This window comes from Lithobates pipiens, unplaced genomic scaffold, assembly GCF_037356315.1.
Source record: "Lithobates pipiens isolate NorthernLeopardFrog02 unplaced genomic scaffold, aLitPip1_a1.2 Scaffold_1, whole genome shotgun sequence".
Classification (NCBI taxonomy): domain Eukaryota; kingdom Metazoa; phylum Chordata; class Amphibia; order Anura; family Ranidae; genus Lithobates; species Lithobates pipiens.
Genome location: NW_027507685.1, coordinates 256,397,764 through 256,415,974, shown reverse-complemented (window position 1 = coordinate 256,415,974; position 18,211 = coordinate 256,397,764). Strand labels below are relative to the sequence as shown.

At 44.5% G+C, this 18,211-nt stretch overlaps 1 pseudogene; it reads right to left on the bottom strand.

Moving 5' to 3' along the window:
• Nucleotides 1–17,433: 17,433 nt before the first annotated feature.
• LOC143989489 (U2 spliceosomal RNA) lies at nucleotides 17,434–17,554 on the bottom strand (annotated as a pseudogene).
• Between the last annotated feature and the right edge of the window lie 657 nt (nucleotides 17,555–18,211).

Genomic DNA, 18,211 nt, shown 5'->3' with positions numbered 1-18,211 from the left:
AGGAACTGTTATGGAGTGAACTGTTAAATGACTTTAGTAGTATATCTCCCTATTGATTAAACAACGCAGTTATGTAATTATGTTGCGCTAATTGCATCTTTATCTCAGCCTGGAAATATATTACTTCTGTACTGCATTGATTGTAACAAATGAGTGACAGGAGATGGGCCTAGATAGGAGATGATCACTTTTGGAGCAAAGGTCAGGACTCGGTTCACCAGTACAATTCTGGGGGCGGAGGGAAAAGGAGGGGGGGGGGTTGTAAATTAAAATATAAAGAGAAACTACCACATGTGTGTAGTTATAGCTGTGGACAATATTATTATTTTATTTTAATGTATTAATTTTTTAATTCATAATTAATTTTTGAAATATTTGGAAATATTTTGAAATATTTTTTTAATTCATTAAAAAATAATAATATTTAATTAATTATATATATATATATATATATATATTATTATTATATAAACATATATATATATATATATATGTATGTATGTATGTATATATATATATATATATATATATATATATATATATATATATATATATATATATATATATATATATGATTAATTAAATATTATTATTTTTTAATGAATGAAAAAAATATTATATATATATATATATATATATATATATATATATATATATATATATATATATATATATATATATATATATATATATATATAATTTTAAATTAATTATTTAAATAAATTATAATTGTTTAATGAACTAAAAAAAATAAAGGCTCTGTCTGAGATAGACTTTTTTTTGTACACAGTAATTAACTCAAATTAAATAAAAAAAAAAAAAAAAAACTTTTCTTAAGGGTCTAGTCTGATTTACAATGCCTCAGCTCTATCTCTCCAATTTTATCACTGTAATTTAAATGACCTCCTTCTTTATGACTTAACTGTGACTGACCAGAAGGAAAATAATTTGGATTAATTAAGAAAAGCGCCTTTATTACTCTTGTCTTCTGCCGTCTGATATGGTCTGCAAAACAGCCGCCATCACCATAAGAAGGTTTCAAAGAGTTATCGTAAAGAACTTTGCCACCAATTAGATCCTGGGCTCAATGGTGTTTTGCGCTTTATAACCTTTCAATGTGGAATCGCCGATTAAAAAGAGACCCGTTTTAAAGTTACTAATGTATCGCCCCTTCCGGAAAGTTTTTATGTGTTTGGTGGAAAGAGAGACTGCATTCAAAGGACTTTTCTATTAAAATTAACCGCTTCAGTACTGGGCACTTTCACCCCGTCCTTGCCCAGGCCAGTTTTCAGCTTTCAGCGCTGTCGCAATTTGAAGGACAATTGCACGGTCATGCCATATCATGACTCATATGACATTTTTATAATATTTTTCTCCACGCAAATAGAGCTTTCTTTTGGCGATATTTGATCACCACTGGGCTTTTTATTTATTATTATATAAATGAAAAAAAAAATACAAAACCAAAAAGGACCGAAAGTTTTGAAGAGAAAAAAATGTTTTTGTTATAAAATTTTGCAAATAAATAATTTTTCGGCATAAATTTAGACCAAAATGTATTCTTCTACATTTCAGTGTTTATTATTTAGTTTGTAGCAGTGGCAGCTGGGGATATTTCATTTGGGGGGGGGCAGCAAACAACCACCCCCCCCTCTCTGGCTGCTGTTCCACTGGCACTTACCCCATTTAGACAACGGGCACATCGGGCTGCGGCAAGGATCGGGCATCGGCGGTCACAACGGGAAGCCGCAGGGATCGACCAAAGGTGGGCACATCAGGTAGTGGCGGGGGTCGGGGGGGTCGTCAGACATAAAGCTTTCGTGGGCATCGGGCAGCAGCTCCTGTGTCTTCTCCACCCGACTCTTTTCTCACATAGGTATTCTACCGTTTACCTTTGCAGCTGTTTTAAAGCCCAGATTAAGGGCCACCTAAGGAAGCATCTTGCCTTTTTAGATTGTTATCAAGTGCTTATCTAAGCCTTTGTGACCATTCTAGATCTGGTTCTCATTGACAACATTCACTTCAGGTTCCATAATTCAGCAGATTAGATGGTGGAGGAACTTGAGTACATTGCAAGCACATAAAGCTTCTCCTAATGGGGGCTGCTAAAAGTGACAAGTGTTTTAGCTGAGGTCATCAAACCTGGACAACTGGCCAAAAGAGATTCCACACAACCTTCTTGGTAACATATAGTATCTCAAAAACAAACGGAAGGGAAAAAACATAATATAGGACTCCACAGCAGTGATTTTGTAACCCCCTCCTAGTTCAGAGTAGGCTACTCAGTAAATTTAGTGTGGTTCCTCTTTAACAGTGGAGCAGGGGTTGATAACTTAGGGCTATTCAGTGTCTGCTCTTCAGTGTCTGCTCTGCTCTTCAGCTACTCCTCTCTGTCTTCTAGAGACTTCTAGAAGTATAGTGGGTGGTAGAGCAGGACAGGCAAGCTGAATATTTATGGGATTCCAGGCCCTCCCTGGGAAGGTGTGCCCTTAAGGTGTAGGGGTGCATAAATATTCTAAAGCCTGGCAGCCAAGGTGCATAGTTCCTAAGTGCAGCCAAGGTGCATAGTCCAGTTCTTCAGGAGGAGACCCAATGTCACGGTCAGGGGTCACGTTCGAAGACCAGTTGCTATAGTAGTAGTGGGACTACCATGACCAGCAGGATAGGTACACACCCTGGCTGATGATGCAAGCTCACCTAAGGTGCAGAGTCTACATACTGCCAGGTGATCACCAGAGGTCCTGAAGGTGGATATTGATTTTTCTGCATGTTAGTACCAGGTTGCGGTCCCCAGGATCGCCCCACCAGGAGGTGAACAAGTCAGGATCCAGAAGTGGATAAGCGGTTAAAGATCAAACAGAAGCATAGTCAGTGCAACAAGCCAAAGGTCAGTAGTGAGTAGTTGCAGGTTTGGATCAGGCAGACGTGTAGTCAAGAAACAAGCCAAGGGTCAATAACGAGTAGTATCACAATATGGACAGCAGCAGGGAAGACAAGAGCAAAATACTGGCTGAAGAAAGCACAAAAATGGGGCAAACAGGAAGTGATATGGCTTAAAACAGGAAGTTCACAGGAGGAGCAAAGAGTTCAAGGTTCAGCATAAGTCAAGGCACAAGGCAGGGCTGTCCAATAGATTTGGACAGAGGACTATCCAGAAACTCAGGAAGCTGTCCAGCATCCCAGGAGTGTGTAATACTGCTTAGATATTTGCCCAGTACAGCCAGGTGTTCTGCCAGCCAAAAGAGTACAGTGCAAACACAAGGGATGTAGCCAGACGCTTAGCAATCCACTAAGCTGTTCTTGTCAGGGCTGGCTTAGCCCTTCCTTCTCTGGGCTGGCTGCTCAGCTGTCAGCTAATTGCCAGCTTTCATCTCTCTCCACAGTTACCAGCTGTTCCTGCTCGTCTGGCCTGCCTACTTAAAGCTGTCCAGCTCACTTCATCTCTGCCTTCTCCTTGGTTACATCACAAGAAACCATCTCCTGCAGTTCTGTTTAATGACTAGCTTGCGGACACTTCCTTTCTGGCTCCTTATCCTGCTTGCTGTTGCTCCACTTGGATCCTTGACTTCTGACCTGGCTGATTACCCGATCTGGTTATTGAACTCTGGCCTGGCTGACTACTCGATCCGGTTACTGGACTCTGGCTATGCTTTGACTACGCTTTCTCTATTTACTTTTTTATTTTTATTTCATAAACAAGCGTGAGTTAATTGTACTTCTGTCTCGGTCTGATTCATGGTTTCTGACAGTTCTACAGTTCTGGGGTATTCCATGCTCTTCATCCCTATCCAAAGTTATTGTTCTTAAAAAATAAAAAGGAAAAAAAAAAGCTACTCATCTGATCTTTGAGCCAAAGGAATAATGTGGTGAGCCTGGCTGTGTATGCTGTGAGTGGAGGAAATAGACCCAAATTACCAGCGGCTCCTGGGGGGGGGCTCTACAATTGTAGGAGGGTAACCTTTGGCCCTGGCCAAACCTCCACTGGTGACTTTGCACTCTTGGCTATCATGGAGGCTCTAATTCCCTTGTATTAATGCATTATCTACAAACATCAAATCCCACAAAATGAGAAGGTCCTAGAAACCCCTCACCAGCATTAAGAGTGATTGCTGCAGAGCAAAGGTCATAATACAAACTGTAAAATGGCTCGTGGAGAATATTTCTGTTTCTGCAGATGTTCTCATTGGGGTGGCTGTTCTTGATGCTGGTGAGGATTGTCTGCAATCTTCGGTCTTTGCGTGTTTCAGTGCTGGTATGTAGGTGGGGTGCAGAGTGTTGCGGCGGCAATAACACACTCAGTTCCAGTTTAATGAAAGAACTTGTATTGAAAGAATGCAGAGACAGTTCACAAATAATCTGGTGGGAACACATAAAGAGGGGGGAAGGGGAAATTGGGACTTTATATGAGGCAAAGAATGTATAGATTCATCTACCTCCATCCCTGATCAAGTATTGTAGGAAAAATAGGGTGGGACTTTGAATGAAGCATAGCTGCAAGGTAGATATGCAAGGACATATCTGAAATTCATTGGCTAGGTATAAAATTTGAGGGTAAGCGATAATAACACGGGTAACAATAATATGAATTGATTATATTTCATATATGTGTATACACAAGTACATATTATAACAATATTTACAATGATAATCAACATCTCAAAAAAATGCATGATTAAAAAAAAACAGAAATAATCTTCAATAGATTGAAGCATGAGACATTATAAATAAAGTCAGGGAGAATTTCAGACACATGCTTGCAAATGGTAGCATAAAAGCGCTCTACGCGTTTCGTGGAGTTCATCCACTCATGCACTGAATGCATGAAGACCAGACAAAATCAGCACAAAGGGCAAAGGAACAGAGAGAGGGAGGGAGACTCAGCTCCCCCAAACACTCTTACTTACAATAAGATTATTTCTTAGGAAAGAAACTGTTGACAAATAGAGGCGCTGTGAAAAACAAATGTTTTTATTGTATACATTATATATTTTTTTCTGTTTTGGCTGCTGATGTACATCTCTAGTTCCGGAGCTGTGATGCACCCTGGGGCCCTCCCTCTTCCCTCCGCCCTTTTGGACGCAGCGCCAGGGGTGGCTCCTCCATCGCATCGATGCCACGCCCCGTGCGCATGACGTCACTTGTTGACGCCATGCAGCCGCTTGCCGAGTGTCCATCTGCGTTCATTAGGAGGTGGTTTGGTGGTTTATTTATAATGTCTCATGCTTCAATCTATTGAAGATTATTTCTGTTTTTTTTAATCATGCATTTTTTTGAGATGTTGATTATCATTGTAAATCTTGTTATAATATGTACTTGTGTATACACATATATGAAATATAATCAATTCATATTATTGTTACCCATGTTATTATCGCTTACCCTCAAATTTTATACCTAGCCAATGATTTTCAGATATGTCCTTGCATATCTACCTTGCAGCTATGCTTCATTCAAAGTCCCACCCTATTTTTCCTACAATGATCTGGTGGGAAGGCAGCCCAAGGCAACCAATCAGCAGGTAGAGAGCAGGGTGCAGCACCTGTAGAGAGGGGAAGAATGTGGCCTGGCTGTTTAATGCCCAAGCAGGCAGACAGATGTCCAGAGAAGTTGCGAGCCCTATGCTTTCCCTCCCCATCCCCTGCCGCTAGTTCTGTCCCTACCAGGTGGGGTACCTGTCTCTACTCTACTGCTCACAAATGTGCACCAAACCTGGAAGCCAGGGCCTTAAAAAGGCTCTGCCTGACCCAAGATGGCCACCAGAGTCACATGGGGCAACAACATTCAATCATATAGCTTCCCCGGTGACCCAAGAAACCATAGAGGAACCCTGTTCCTCCTGACTTCCTCTTCAACTGCAGTGCATCTGCAGGGGAGCTCCACCTACAGTGGAGAAAGTTGACTTTACCTGGCTACATATAGATAATGCGTCAATACAAGGGCACCATAAACCCCAGAACAGGCAATAGTGCAGAGGTACTTGTAGAGGTTTAGCAGGTTGGAGGGTGGCCTTCCCCTAACTTACTGAACCTCCACGGTTGCCTCTGGACTCTTGTCTGTTTTTGGAACTATGACATTCTTGTATCGATGCAACTTACTAGGAGGCTTTACAAACAGCCTGAAGATTTGCAGCAAGGTACATGCCATCACTAGATCACTAGATGCAATGTTCAGGAGGAAGGAGGCCAGTCTGTGCAAATAAGCAGAATTCAAAGGGGATCTTGAAATTTACACAAGGACCTGTTAAAAAAAAAAAAAGGGAAGCGAACTGCAGAAAACTGTATGGTATGTATGGTATGTATGTATTTGCACTGTATTTATCACCGTGAATTGTATTTTTAAGGTTCCTCGTTGTTGCTTTTATTACAGGATAATCAAGAATTATTTATGTGTGTAATATTGTGTCAGACATAGAGGCCTTATCACAATTCCTCTGCTTCTCGATGACAGACTCAAAGGCTTTTTTCAATCTAATGGTCAGCACGTTATTACGAAAAACACCTTCTATTGTTAGCCGGCCTTTATTTTTCTCTTTTAAATTATAAGGGGAAACCACGGCTACAATGTCCTCTTCTAAATTGAACCAATTGTGGAGAAAAGTGGTCACAGTGTTCGGCTGACCTGTAATTTTGTTGGGTTGTGTTTGTACTTTTTCACTTATGTGAAGCCCTCCTTCCCGCTCTCAGATTATCTTGTAGTGAGTCTTGTTCGATTTAATTGCCATGCCGTTTCCTTGGTCCGCTGATGACCTGATTCATTGTTATTGAATCTCTATTTGTTGGATATCTCTTTTTTTTTTAACTCTAAAGTGGAGGTTTGACTTTGGTAGTTTAAAGAGAGCTTGCCTTGTCTGTTAACATAGGGTGGGGGGCCGGGATCCGGGGGCCCCCTTATTAAAGGGGGCTCACGGATTCCAATAAGCCCCCCGCCTGCAGACCCCGACAACCAACGGCCAGGGTTGTCGGGAAGAGGCCCTTGTCCTCATCAACATGTGGACAAGGTGCTTTGGGGTGGGCGGGCGCGCAGCCCCCCCTTCCCCAAGGCACCCCCCCATGTTGAGGGCACGCGGCCTGGTATGGCTCAGGAGGAGGGGGCGCTCACTCGTCCCCACCCCCTTTCCTGGCCGGCTGGGTAGCGTGCTCAGATAAGGGTCTGATATGGATCTAGGGGGGACCCCCATGCTGTTTTTTCGGCATAGGGATTCCCCTTTAAGTCCATACCAGGTGACGGGGCCAGCGATGCTTCCTTTGCTGGTCCCGGCTACCTGGAGCCGCGCTCAAAATGTGCGGACTTTCCTCCGTGTGTGTGGGCGAGTCCGTTCATTTCAAAAGTACACCGTACCTAGTCCATACCTAGTCCGCCGCAAAAGTACCGTGTGTGGGCAGGTAGCTCGTTCGGAAAGTCCAGCAGACAGTCCACCAGACTAAATCCGCCGGATAGTCTGATACGTGTGTACGCGGCATAAGCTGACTTTTGGTAGTTTAAAGAGAACCTGTCTGTCTGTTAAACTTCTCGGAGTTCCTACTAGCAGAGGACATCACAGGAAGGTGAATAAAGCTAAGCTGACTTTTGGTAGTTTAAAGAGAACCTGTTTGTAAAACTTCTTATGCTGCGTACACACGACCGGACTTTTCGACAGCAAAGGTCCAACGGAACAAATCCGTTGCTGTTTGCCTGTGATCCTGATCTTGTGTGGGCTCCATCGGACCTTTGCTGTCCAAAAATCTGATGGACTGGCAAACAGGGACAGTCAAGGACACGCCAAAGTCGGCAACGGAATAACAGCAGAGCACACGGCAGGTAACAGGAAGCTAACACACAAAGGTTGATCAGCAGGATTGGCCTGTAGTGCACAGGTTAATATAGAGTTCTCTGATAGGAGCTAGGGTGGAGCCATGCCAGAGGATGGATTATAAAAGCAGTCAGGTGAGGGTCGGCTGGTCTCTAGAAATGAACACATGGAGACAGGTAAGCAGACGAACTCTATTGCACAACCATGACAACCGGCATGTGGAAGGCAATGTCCTTGCCTCGCTGGAAAGGGCGGTCAGCGGTAAGGTGCATATTACCACTGACTCATGGTCCAGAAGGCATGGACAGGGACGTTACCTGTCTTTCACGGCCCATTGGGTCACTCTTCTGACAGCTGGGAAGGATGCAAGACAAGGTGCAGTAGTGTTGGAGGTTGTTCCGCCAAAATGCCTCCAAAATGCTACCATTGGTTGTGACACACCTCTCTCCTCCACCCCCACCTCTTCTTCTTCCTCCATGGCCTCTTCCAGTGCTCTGTCCTCAGAACCAGCGGTGCTCCGTAGGCGTTCCAGGGGCTATGCAAGTACGCAGGCAAAACAATGTCATGCCGTGCTTGCGCTGGTTTGTTTGGGGGACAGGAGCCACACTGGGGCAGATGTTTTGTCAGCTCTGCAGGGGCAGGCCGAGAGGTGGTTGACGCCACGCCAGCTTAAGCCAGGAATGGTGGTTTGTGACAATGGCACCAACCTCCTCTCCGCCCTCCGACAGGGACAACTGACCCATGTGCCCTGTGTGGCTCACGTCCTTAACCTGGTGGTGCAGCGGTTCTTGGGCAGGTGCCCGGGCTTACAGGATGTCCTGAAGCAGGCCAGGAAAGTCTGTGTGCATTTCCGCCGATCATTTAATGCCTGTGCTCGGCTGGCTAAGCTCCAAAAGGAGTTGAACCTGCCCAAGAACCGCCTTATATGTGACATGCCCACCAGGTGGAACTCAACGTTGGCCATGCTGCAGCGACTGCACACGCAGCAGAGGGCCATCAATGAGTACCTGTGTGACTACGGCACCAGGACTGGGTCAGGGTAGCTCGGTTTTTTCTCACCACGCCAGTGGGGCATGATCAGGGATGCATGCACTGTCCTGTCACCGTTTGAGGAGGCCACAAGTATGGTGAGCAGTGACAGTGCATGCATCAGTGACACTGTACCTCTTGGAGCATATACGCTGCGTGGAATAATGGACAGGGCACTTGAGGCAGAACAGAGGCAGGAAGAGGAGGACTTCCTTGCCTCTCAAGGCCCCCTTTATCCAGACAGTGTTCCTGCTGTGCCACCCATCACACAGGAAGAGGATGAGGAGGAGGAGGAGGATGATTGTGTCAGCATGGAGGTGGAGGCTGGCACTCAGCATCAGCAGCAGCAGCAGTCTTGTAGGGATGATTTACAGTCCCAAGAAACCCGTTGACTTGTACGTGGCTGGGAGGAGGTAGCTGCGGATCATGTTGTCCTTAGTGACCCAGAGGACTCCGGACCGAATGCCTCAGCTAACCTACGCTGCATGGCCTCCCTGATCCTGCAAAGCCTGCGGAAGGATCCTCGTATTCTTCAGATCAAGGAGAGGGACCATTACTGGCTGGCCACTCTCCTTGATCCACTGTACAAAAGTAAGGTTGCCGACCTTATTTTGCCGTCGCAGAGGGAGCAGAGGATGAGACATCTCCGGGAGGCCTTGCAGAAAGGTCTGTGCAACGCGTTCCCAGAGACTGGGAGGTTACAAACTCCTGGTCCTGGACAACGTGTTGCTGAGGCATCGGTCAGAAGGAGCGGTGGAGAAGGTGGCCGTCTGACCGATGCGTTCAGACAATTTTTTAGTCCGCAGCCCCAAGGTATGATCGTTTCCATCAACCATCGCCAGCGTCTGATTTACATGGTGCAGGAATACCTAGGGGCAAGGTCAGACTTGGACACCTTTCCCACCGAAAATCCTCTGGCTTACTGGGTCTTGAGGATGGATCACTGGCCAGAGCTTGCACAGTATGAAATTGAGCTACTGGCCTGTCCTGCATCCAGCGTTCTTTCGGAACGCACCTTCAGTGCTGCTGGTGGCTTTGTTACCGATCACAGGGTGCGCCTGTCCACCGACTCAGTTGATCGACTGACCTTCATCAAGAGGAATCAGTCTTGGATCACCCACGAGTGCCTAAGGCCCAATTTTTCTGCCCCTGTTTAACAGGGGCGTTTAATTACAATTTTTGATGCAATGCTTTGCAGCAGGGCTAATTCCTGCAATAAAACTAGAGTATATGGGAGATGTTGCAGTGTCGTGGCACAAGCACCAGTGCCTAAGGCCCAATTTTTCTGCCCCTGTTTAACAGGGGCGTTTAATTACAATTTTTGATGCAATGCTTTGCAGCAGGGCTAATTCCTGCAATAAAAAATTAGTATATGGGAGAGGTTGCAGTGTCGTGGCACCAGCACCAGTGCCTAAGGCCCAATTTTTCTGCCCCTGTTTAACAGGGACATGTAATTACAATTCTTGATATAATATTTCACAGGAGGCCCGTTCCTGTGCCCACCCAGAGTAACTGTGAGGACTTATAGTGTTGTGGCACCAGCACCACAACCACCAAAGGTCAATTTTTCTACCACTGTTCAACAATGGCATGTAATTACAATTCTTGATATAATCGTTCACAGCAGGGCGCTCCACCAAGAGTCACTTTGAGGGCTTACAATGTTGTGGCAAAACCAACACCTTGTTCCGCCATTTCTGCAGAGCATATAGGGCAGGCCCCTACTTTCAAACATCCAACTTACAAACATCTCCTACTTGCAAACGGAAGGAGACAACAGCAAGTGAGATGAAAAAAGATGTATGACAAAACAAATTATACAGGGGTGATAACCCTTCCATATGTTTTCCAAAAAGCTTAAAAATAGTTTTTTTGACTGGAGCTACACTTTAAAAATGTACCAGTTGAAAATTACAAACAGATTCAACTTAACACAACAAACCTACACAGTCCCTGTCTTGTTTGCACCGCCTGTATATTGCTGTTCTGAGTATATAGGGCCTGGGGGCCACACGTATTTCCTTTTTTTAATATGGGTACGGGGTTCCCCTTAATATCCGTACAAGACCCAAAGGGGCTGGTAATGGGCAGGGGGGGCTACCCATGCCATTTTTCTCAATGATTTTCATCCATATTGCAGGAACCAGATATAACATTAAAACCACAAGCAGTTTTAAATGACGTTATTTCTGTTAAATGTCATTTTGTGCAGGGACTGTTCTAAACACGGGAAACACGTGGCACTTCACAGGCATACTATAGACACCCCCCAGGCACGATATTTAAAGGAATATTTCACTTTGTTTTTTCACTTTAATCGTCATTAAAATCAGTGCTCCCGCCAAAACGGCCATTTTTAAAAACATTTTAGGCATTGACCCATGTCCCCTGGGGCAGGAGCCAGGTCCCCAAACCCTTTTTAGGACAGTATCTTGCATATTAGCCATTAAAATTAGCACTTTTAATTTCGAACATTCGAGTCCCTTAGACTTCAATGGGGTTCTAAAGTTCGTACGAATTTTCGGTCCGTTCGAAAGTTCTGGTGCGAACCGAACCGGGGGGTGTTCGGCTCATCCCTACTGCTTACTCGTGCAAGACGCAGCTTGCCTCTTCTCTCACTCTAGCTCTGTTACCTACAACCCCTGACCTTGGCCTGTTTACTGGATCTGATCTGCCTGATCTCTCTGTGCCGTGTTGCTTGGCCGTTAACAACCTTGGCCTATGTCCTGGACCTGCTGATTTGATGCCTTGCTGCCCAGTTGCCACTGACTGCTGCTCTTCTCCTGGTTCAGCTTTCGTCCACACTCTGGTGCCAAGCTGCTCCTGCATTCTGTTCCAAGGACTGTGGCTGGCTACCAGCTTTACCCACCTACAGTGTGGACATCACCAGCTAGCTGCCACTCATTGCCTTTACGCTTTCTGTGCAAGAAAGGCCTCCACAACATTCCAGTCTTCACCGGGTATGTAATATTACAGAGCATAAAGAAGACTGGCAATACGCTATGGAACAAAATTCCAACATAATATATATATATAAATAACACCAGACAATAAATAATATGTGAGTTTTAAATGATAAAATGCATCTAATAAAAAGATAACGATGAACAGAATATAATATATGAACTGACATTGAATCTGTGTTAGGTAAGAAGCCGTGTGGTATGCTGATTCAGTGTCAACGTCAGTTCATGTATTATAGTCTTTTTATCTTTTGTTTTTTTTATTATTTGTATTTCACAATTTTGAACACGCATTGTTCATTGCCTGGAGTTATTTTGACATATTTTACCTGTAAGACGCTCCTTTTATCGAAGGCGGCTGATCTGCATTTTTACCGTCCACCGACAAGTGGACACGGTGCCTCTCAGGTGAGCACACATTGTCGCACCCCCAATGCTTTGCATCACATTGCGGCAATTTTAACACCTCCTGAATAGACATGTGCAAAAGGAAAAAAATCGTTTAGTTTTGTTTCGTTTTAATTCGTTAATTAATTAATTTCGTTTAGTTATATTCGTTAAATTCTTTCAAATCGTTTTCGTATTTCGTTTAGTTTTCTGCCGAATTCGAAAAATTGGTCACATTCGAAAATTTTTCAACCAAATTCGAAAATATTTCTACCGAATTTGAAATGATTTCAACATGATTCGAAATTATTTCAACCGGATTCGAAAATATTTTGCCACCCAAATTTAGGGCCATGTATCACTTGATGCTAGAAACCCCAAATTGTTGCAGTGCTAGTTCTATTGTGTTTGCATACCAAATTTGGTGTTTCTAGCTATAAGTGACCCTGAGATATGTGGCCCCAAATTCGGGTCGCAAAATGTCATTCTCTGCTGCAGAAAAGTACTTTCATATTGCCCATATCTGGGGTCGCTTGGTAGCAGGTGACGTGGCAAGTGGACAATCCACAACTTGGTCACATGGCACTCATGGCCGGTCACATGGCACTCGTGTTAAGTCACGTGGAACTCGTGGCTGGTCACATGGCACTCGTGTCAGGTCACGTGACACTCGTGTCAGGTCACGTGGCACTCGTGGCCGGTCACGTGGCACTCGTGTCAGGTCACGTGGCACTCGTGGCCGGCCACGTGGCAGGTGTCGTGGCAAGTGGACAATACACAACTTGTGGCAGGTGACGTGGCAAGTGGACACATACAATACACAACTTTTGGCAAGTGGACAATGACATACAGCATATGCACTTGCCTTGCGATCGACATCCATGACTTCTTCAATCAGGCATGCTGACAACTTCATTAATACCATAAATATAAATGAAATAAGATGTGTGTGTTTTTTTTTTGCACTGGTACACTGCAAGTATGAAAAGTTGATGTGACAGATATATATAAGTAAGTATAAGTAACTAACCATCTTCCAAAATTTCTAATTCAAATCGAAAAGATTAGAACAGAATAGAAAAAAAATAATTTAATAGAATAAAATAGAAAAAATATACAACCATCTTCTGAAATTCAAATTTGAATAGATTTCCTAGCTATAAGTGGCCCCGAGATACGTGGCCCCAAAGTCGGGTTGCAAAATGTCATTTTTCGAATTTGATTCGAATTTCGTTTGAATTCGTTAGCATTGCAATTCGGTAATTCGGATGCATCCGAATGTCCGAATAATGAAAATTCGTCCGAATTTCGATTCGTAGCGAAACTAAATGCACATGTCTACTCCTGAACTCCTACAAACCTTCTTTCACTGTGCTCTGAAAAGCAATACACTATAGATACATTTTCAAGGAAGTGGTAGCTGCCATTACTGTGAGAAGGGCATTAGGGCTAATTCTAATGTGTGGTGTGATCAATAATACACACATGTTCAACTTCGCTGAACCCAGAACAGTCTGACTCATTGCTACTGGTTATCTTCTAATGATATAAAGATCTATATAGAGGAATCAGAACCTCCTTCCTCCTGATGGTGACCCCTCTAGTACTCTAGTGATATAAAGATCTAAATAGAAGAATCAGGACCTCCTTCCTCCTGATGGGGACCCCTTTAGTGATATAAAGATCTATATAGTGAAATCAGGCCTTCCTTCCTCCTGTTGGCGACCCCTCAGTGATATAATGATCTATATAGAGGAATCAGGACCTCTTTCCTCCTGCTGGTGACCCCTCTAGCAGTGGCGGCTGGTGCTCAAAATTTTTATGGGGGGTGCAAACAAACTGAACAAAAAAAAAACATCAATTGCAGCCTCACTGTGCCCATCAAATGCAGCTACTGTGCCCATCAATTGCCACCACTGTGCCCATCAAACGCAGCCACTGTGCCCATCAAAGCAGCCATTGTGCCATCAAACGCAGCCATTGTGCCCATCAAATGCAGCCACTGTGCCAATCAAAATAAGCCACTGTGCCATTAAACGCAGCCACTATACCCATAAATTGCCACCACTGTACCCATTAAACGCTGCCACTATGCCATCAAATGCAGCTATTGTAACCATCGATTGCCGCCAGTGTGCCCCATCAATTTCTGCCAGTGTGCCCCAACAATTGCCGCCAGTATGCCCCATCAATTGCCTGTAGTGTGCCCCATAAATTGCTGCCAGTGTGCCCCATCAATTGCCGCTGGTGTGCCCCATCATTTGCCGCCAGTGTGCCCATCAATTGCCGCCAGTTTGCCCTATCAATTGCCGCCAGTGTGCCCCATCAATTGCTGCCAGTGTGCCCCATCAATTGCCCTCGGTGTGCCCCATCATTTTCTGCCAGTGTGCCCATCAATTGCCGCCAGTTTGCCCATCAAGCACTGCCAATGTACCCATAAATCGCTGCCACTGTGCCATCAAATGCAGCTACTGTAACCATCAATTGCTGCCAGTGTGCCCCATCAATTGCTGCCAGTGTGCCCCAACAATTGCCGCCAGTGTGCCCCATCAATTGCCTCCAGTGTGCCCCATCAATTGCTGCCAGTGTGCCCCATCAATTGCCGCCGGTGTGCCCCATCATTTGCCGCCAGTTTACACTATCAATTGCTGCCAGTGTGCCCCATCAATTGCCGCCAGTGTGCCCCATCAATTTCCACCAGTTTGCCCCATCAATTGCTGCCAGTTTGCTCCATCAATTGCCACCAGTTTGACCCATCAAATGCTGCCAGTGTGCCCCCCCCCCCGCCTGGCACTTACCTGTCTTGGGTCAGTGCTGTCCTCCACACACCCTCTGGATCCTCAGTGTCATCTCCCATCCTCTTCTGCTATGATTGGACTCCTGATAGTGCCTGTCGCTTCAGCCAATCAAGTGACAGATAACCAGACCCGGTGCACCTGATTGGCTGAGAGGCGGGTCAGTGTTAGGCAAGCGATTTATTTGATTCCCTAACACAACACTGTGTAAACAGCAAACGCACAGCAGTATGCCGTTGTTTACCAATTTGGAAGCCTATTGGAGCCCATGGCTCTAATCGGGACGCCTATTAGAGCCGACAGCTGTAATCAGGCACTTGCAAAAACACCCCCGCCGCTGTAATTCAGATGCCCGGTGCCCGACAAGGGTCTGGACACCTGAATAGGTGGGGCACAGACTCTACTGACACAGGCGGACACGGGACGACACACTCATGCAAGATTGATCTTCAGAGTGGTGCCCCTGCCTGTGTCTTTGGCTGTGACTATTCCTTGTCATATCTTGCTCCTTTTGGACAAAGATTATGCGGAAATCAGATTTTGAGGAGCAATTATAGGACGATTGAGGAATCACATTTATCAATATAAAGGACCCACCCGGTGTGACTGTGTCTGTTCATGGTCTACATCTCGCCATTGGTCTAGCAGCTAACATTTGTAATGTGTGCTATGGTATGATCTCCTTCCTGACAAGTGCCCCTGACGAAGGGATATACTTGGTCCTGAAACGTGTCGGGCTGTCCAGATTCATATGGGAACCTACCAACACAATCATTAGTGTTTTTATTGGTTTGAATATTGTTAAATTATACAATTATACAAATTTGTACATTTTTTGAATAAAATATTTTATTGATATTATACTTGCATACTGTTGCCCTTAAAGTCCAAGTCCTCCCTTGGAGGGTATCTCCTTTTTATCTTTTGACTAAAGATGGTTCAACTGATGTCTTGTGATGGTTTTTTTCCCTACTATTGGCTAGTCAGGAGAGGAAATGACATTAGCGCACGAGCAGTAAGTGTATTGACTAAATCTATGGTTACCTGACATGTTGGGTCCCGAGTCCTTTTTCTTTAGGACTGCAGAGTGGAAGGGTCCTCATTGGAGTGTCCACACTACTTACTGGTTACTGTGGATATTCCCGAATAGTTTTCCAATGATGGGGTGCTTACAGGCTCCAGAAGGCTGTAACACAGTTATGACATCATAAAATGCAACACTAAGATTTGTCTGCCGAGGTGGGTCACAGGTATCTAAAAAGGAACTGTGGAGAGTCACGTGATTTTTTTTTTAAATGATGTCCACGGTGATGCAAAAACCTGAAACAAAAAACACGTAAGTGAACAAAAAACGTGCATGTGAAACACACACTACAAAGTGCATTTAAGAGTGTTCTTTTAGTCCACCCCCTAGAAGGAGTAGGACCTCTACCAGCAAGGCTCCTGTTAGGGACTAAGGTTTACAATGGTCCTCTTAGCCAGAAGGCCTGGCAGACCGAATTCTCCTAGGTCAGCCGAAGCCGAACATCAAATACTTGGTCGAGGGGCTCTCCCGAAGAGAGACCCCCCCCCCCCCCCCGAGAGGCAGGGGAGGAAGAAACCTGAGAGCCACACTTCCTCCCCTTAGACATCAGGGCAAGCCTGAGGACTCCCACCCTTCATCCAGTGAGGAAAAACACACGTAAAAGTAAATGCAGTGACAAACATGGGAGAAAAATAAATAGAAAATCAAAAAGTGAAACTGTGCAGTGGCCGGGCTTGGAGACCTGGTAGACAAAAATTGCCTACAGACCCTAAAAGGCGCAGTGCAAAGGAAAAGCTTTTAGTGGCTGGGACCTTGTGTCCATTCACACTGTGGGGTCTGACATGAAATTTTATAGATAGGCAACTCCTATCCTCCATATTGATTAGTGGTACCAAATGAATAATAACTACTGCAGTAGGGAACAGACACAGAAGATGCGCTCTGCATCTTTCCAAATAACCGTTCTGCTTTATTATGACCCAATTGAAGGTTTTTATACACATGATTACGTAGGTATCACATTAATATTACAACTGTTCATTAATTATAACAAGGGGCGTAACATAGGCAGGCTAATTCTAAACAGGACTCGAAAGAATGCAAACCATGTAATGAAAACATTATTAGTGCCGTGTGCACAGTGAGGGCAGTGTGCAATACATACAAAATAGAATACAAAATAGAATACAAAACTTACAAATTTTCTTTACAGGTCCCACACCCAAGTGTTACTAAGAGCACCCCTAGGGCGTCCACTCCCAGGGGGCACAGGCATCGCGGACCTTCCGCCTTCCCAGCCCATGGCCAGACCAGGTAAAACATTCAAACCAGGAGGTAATGGGCTCCTCCATCTTTCCCGGGGGGGGAATTACTCCTGTGCCCCAACTGTCTGTGGGCGTCCCAGGTTCTGCTCCAGACGATACTAACCTTCCAAGCCCCTCTAGCAGAGATTCATAGCCATGCATTCCAACCTTGGTCAGGCCAGAATGACAGCACAGAACCTCCACTAGATCACTGATAAGAACGGATATTACACTTGATCTTAGCCAAAAGGCCGAGAAGCGATCACATGATGGGGAATTCGGGTGAAGAAAAAATGTGCTACTGGTTTTTTTTTTCCTTATTTTAAAATTTGTGATTCGGGGGAATTGGGGGGGGGGACTAGGGGTGAGCATTAGACATGGGCGCCGTCAAAAAAATAGTTTAGTTTCATTCCGTCCGAAAAAAAATCGTACAGAAAATACAAATTTTCGTTAGATTTGTAAACTTTTCGTTAAAATAATGAAAGTTCATTATGATGAATTTATCATTATGAGGGGCTCCCAGCATCCATGTGCTGTGCTGACTTCCTGGGTTTTTAATCTTTAGTTTTCTTAACTTTTCGTAAAAATAACGAAAGTTCGTTAAGATGAACTTATCATTATGAGGGGTTCCCACCACCCCTGTGCCGATTTCCCGTGTCTGAGTGTACACCCACTGTGCCCATTATGAGGGGTTCCCACCATCCCTGTGCTGTGCTGACTTCCTCTAATTGGCGAACAAAACACCAGTCACAATTCTGTTAATTTGGAGCCGAAATTCAGAAATTCGATAAAGAAATTTCGTATTTCGTATAAAATTCGTAAGCATAGAAATTCCCCATAGGGTTCCCACCATCCCTGCGCTGACTTACTGCGGTTTTAACTTTTAGGTTAATTAACTTTTCGTAAAACAATTACGAATT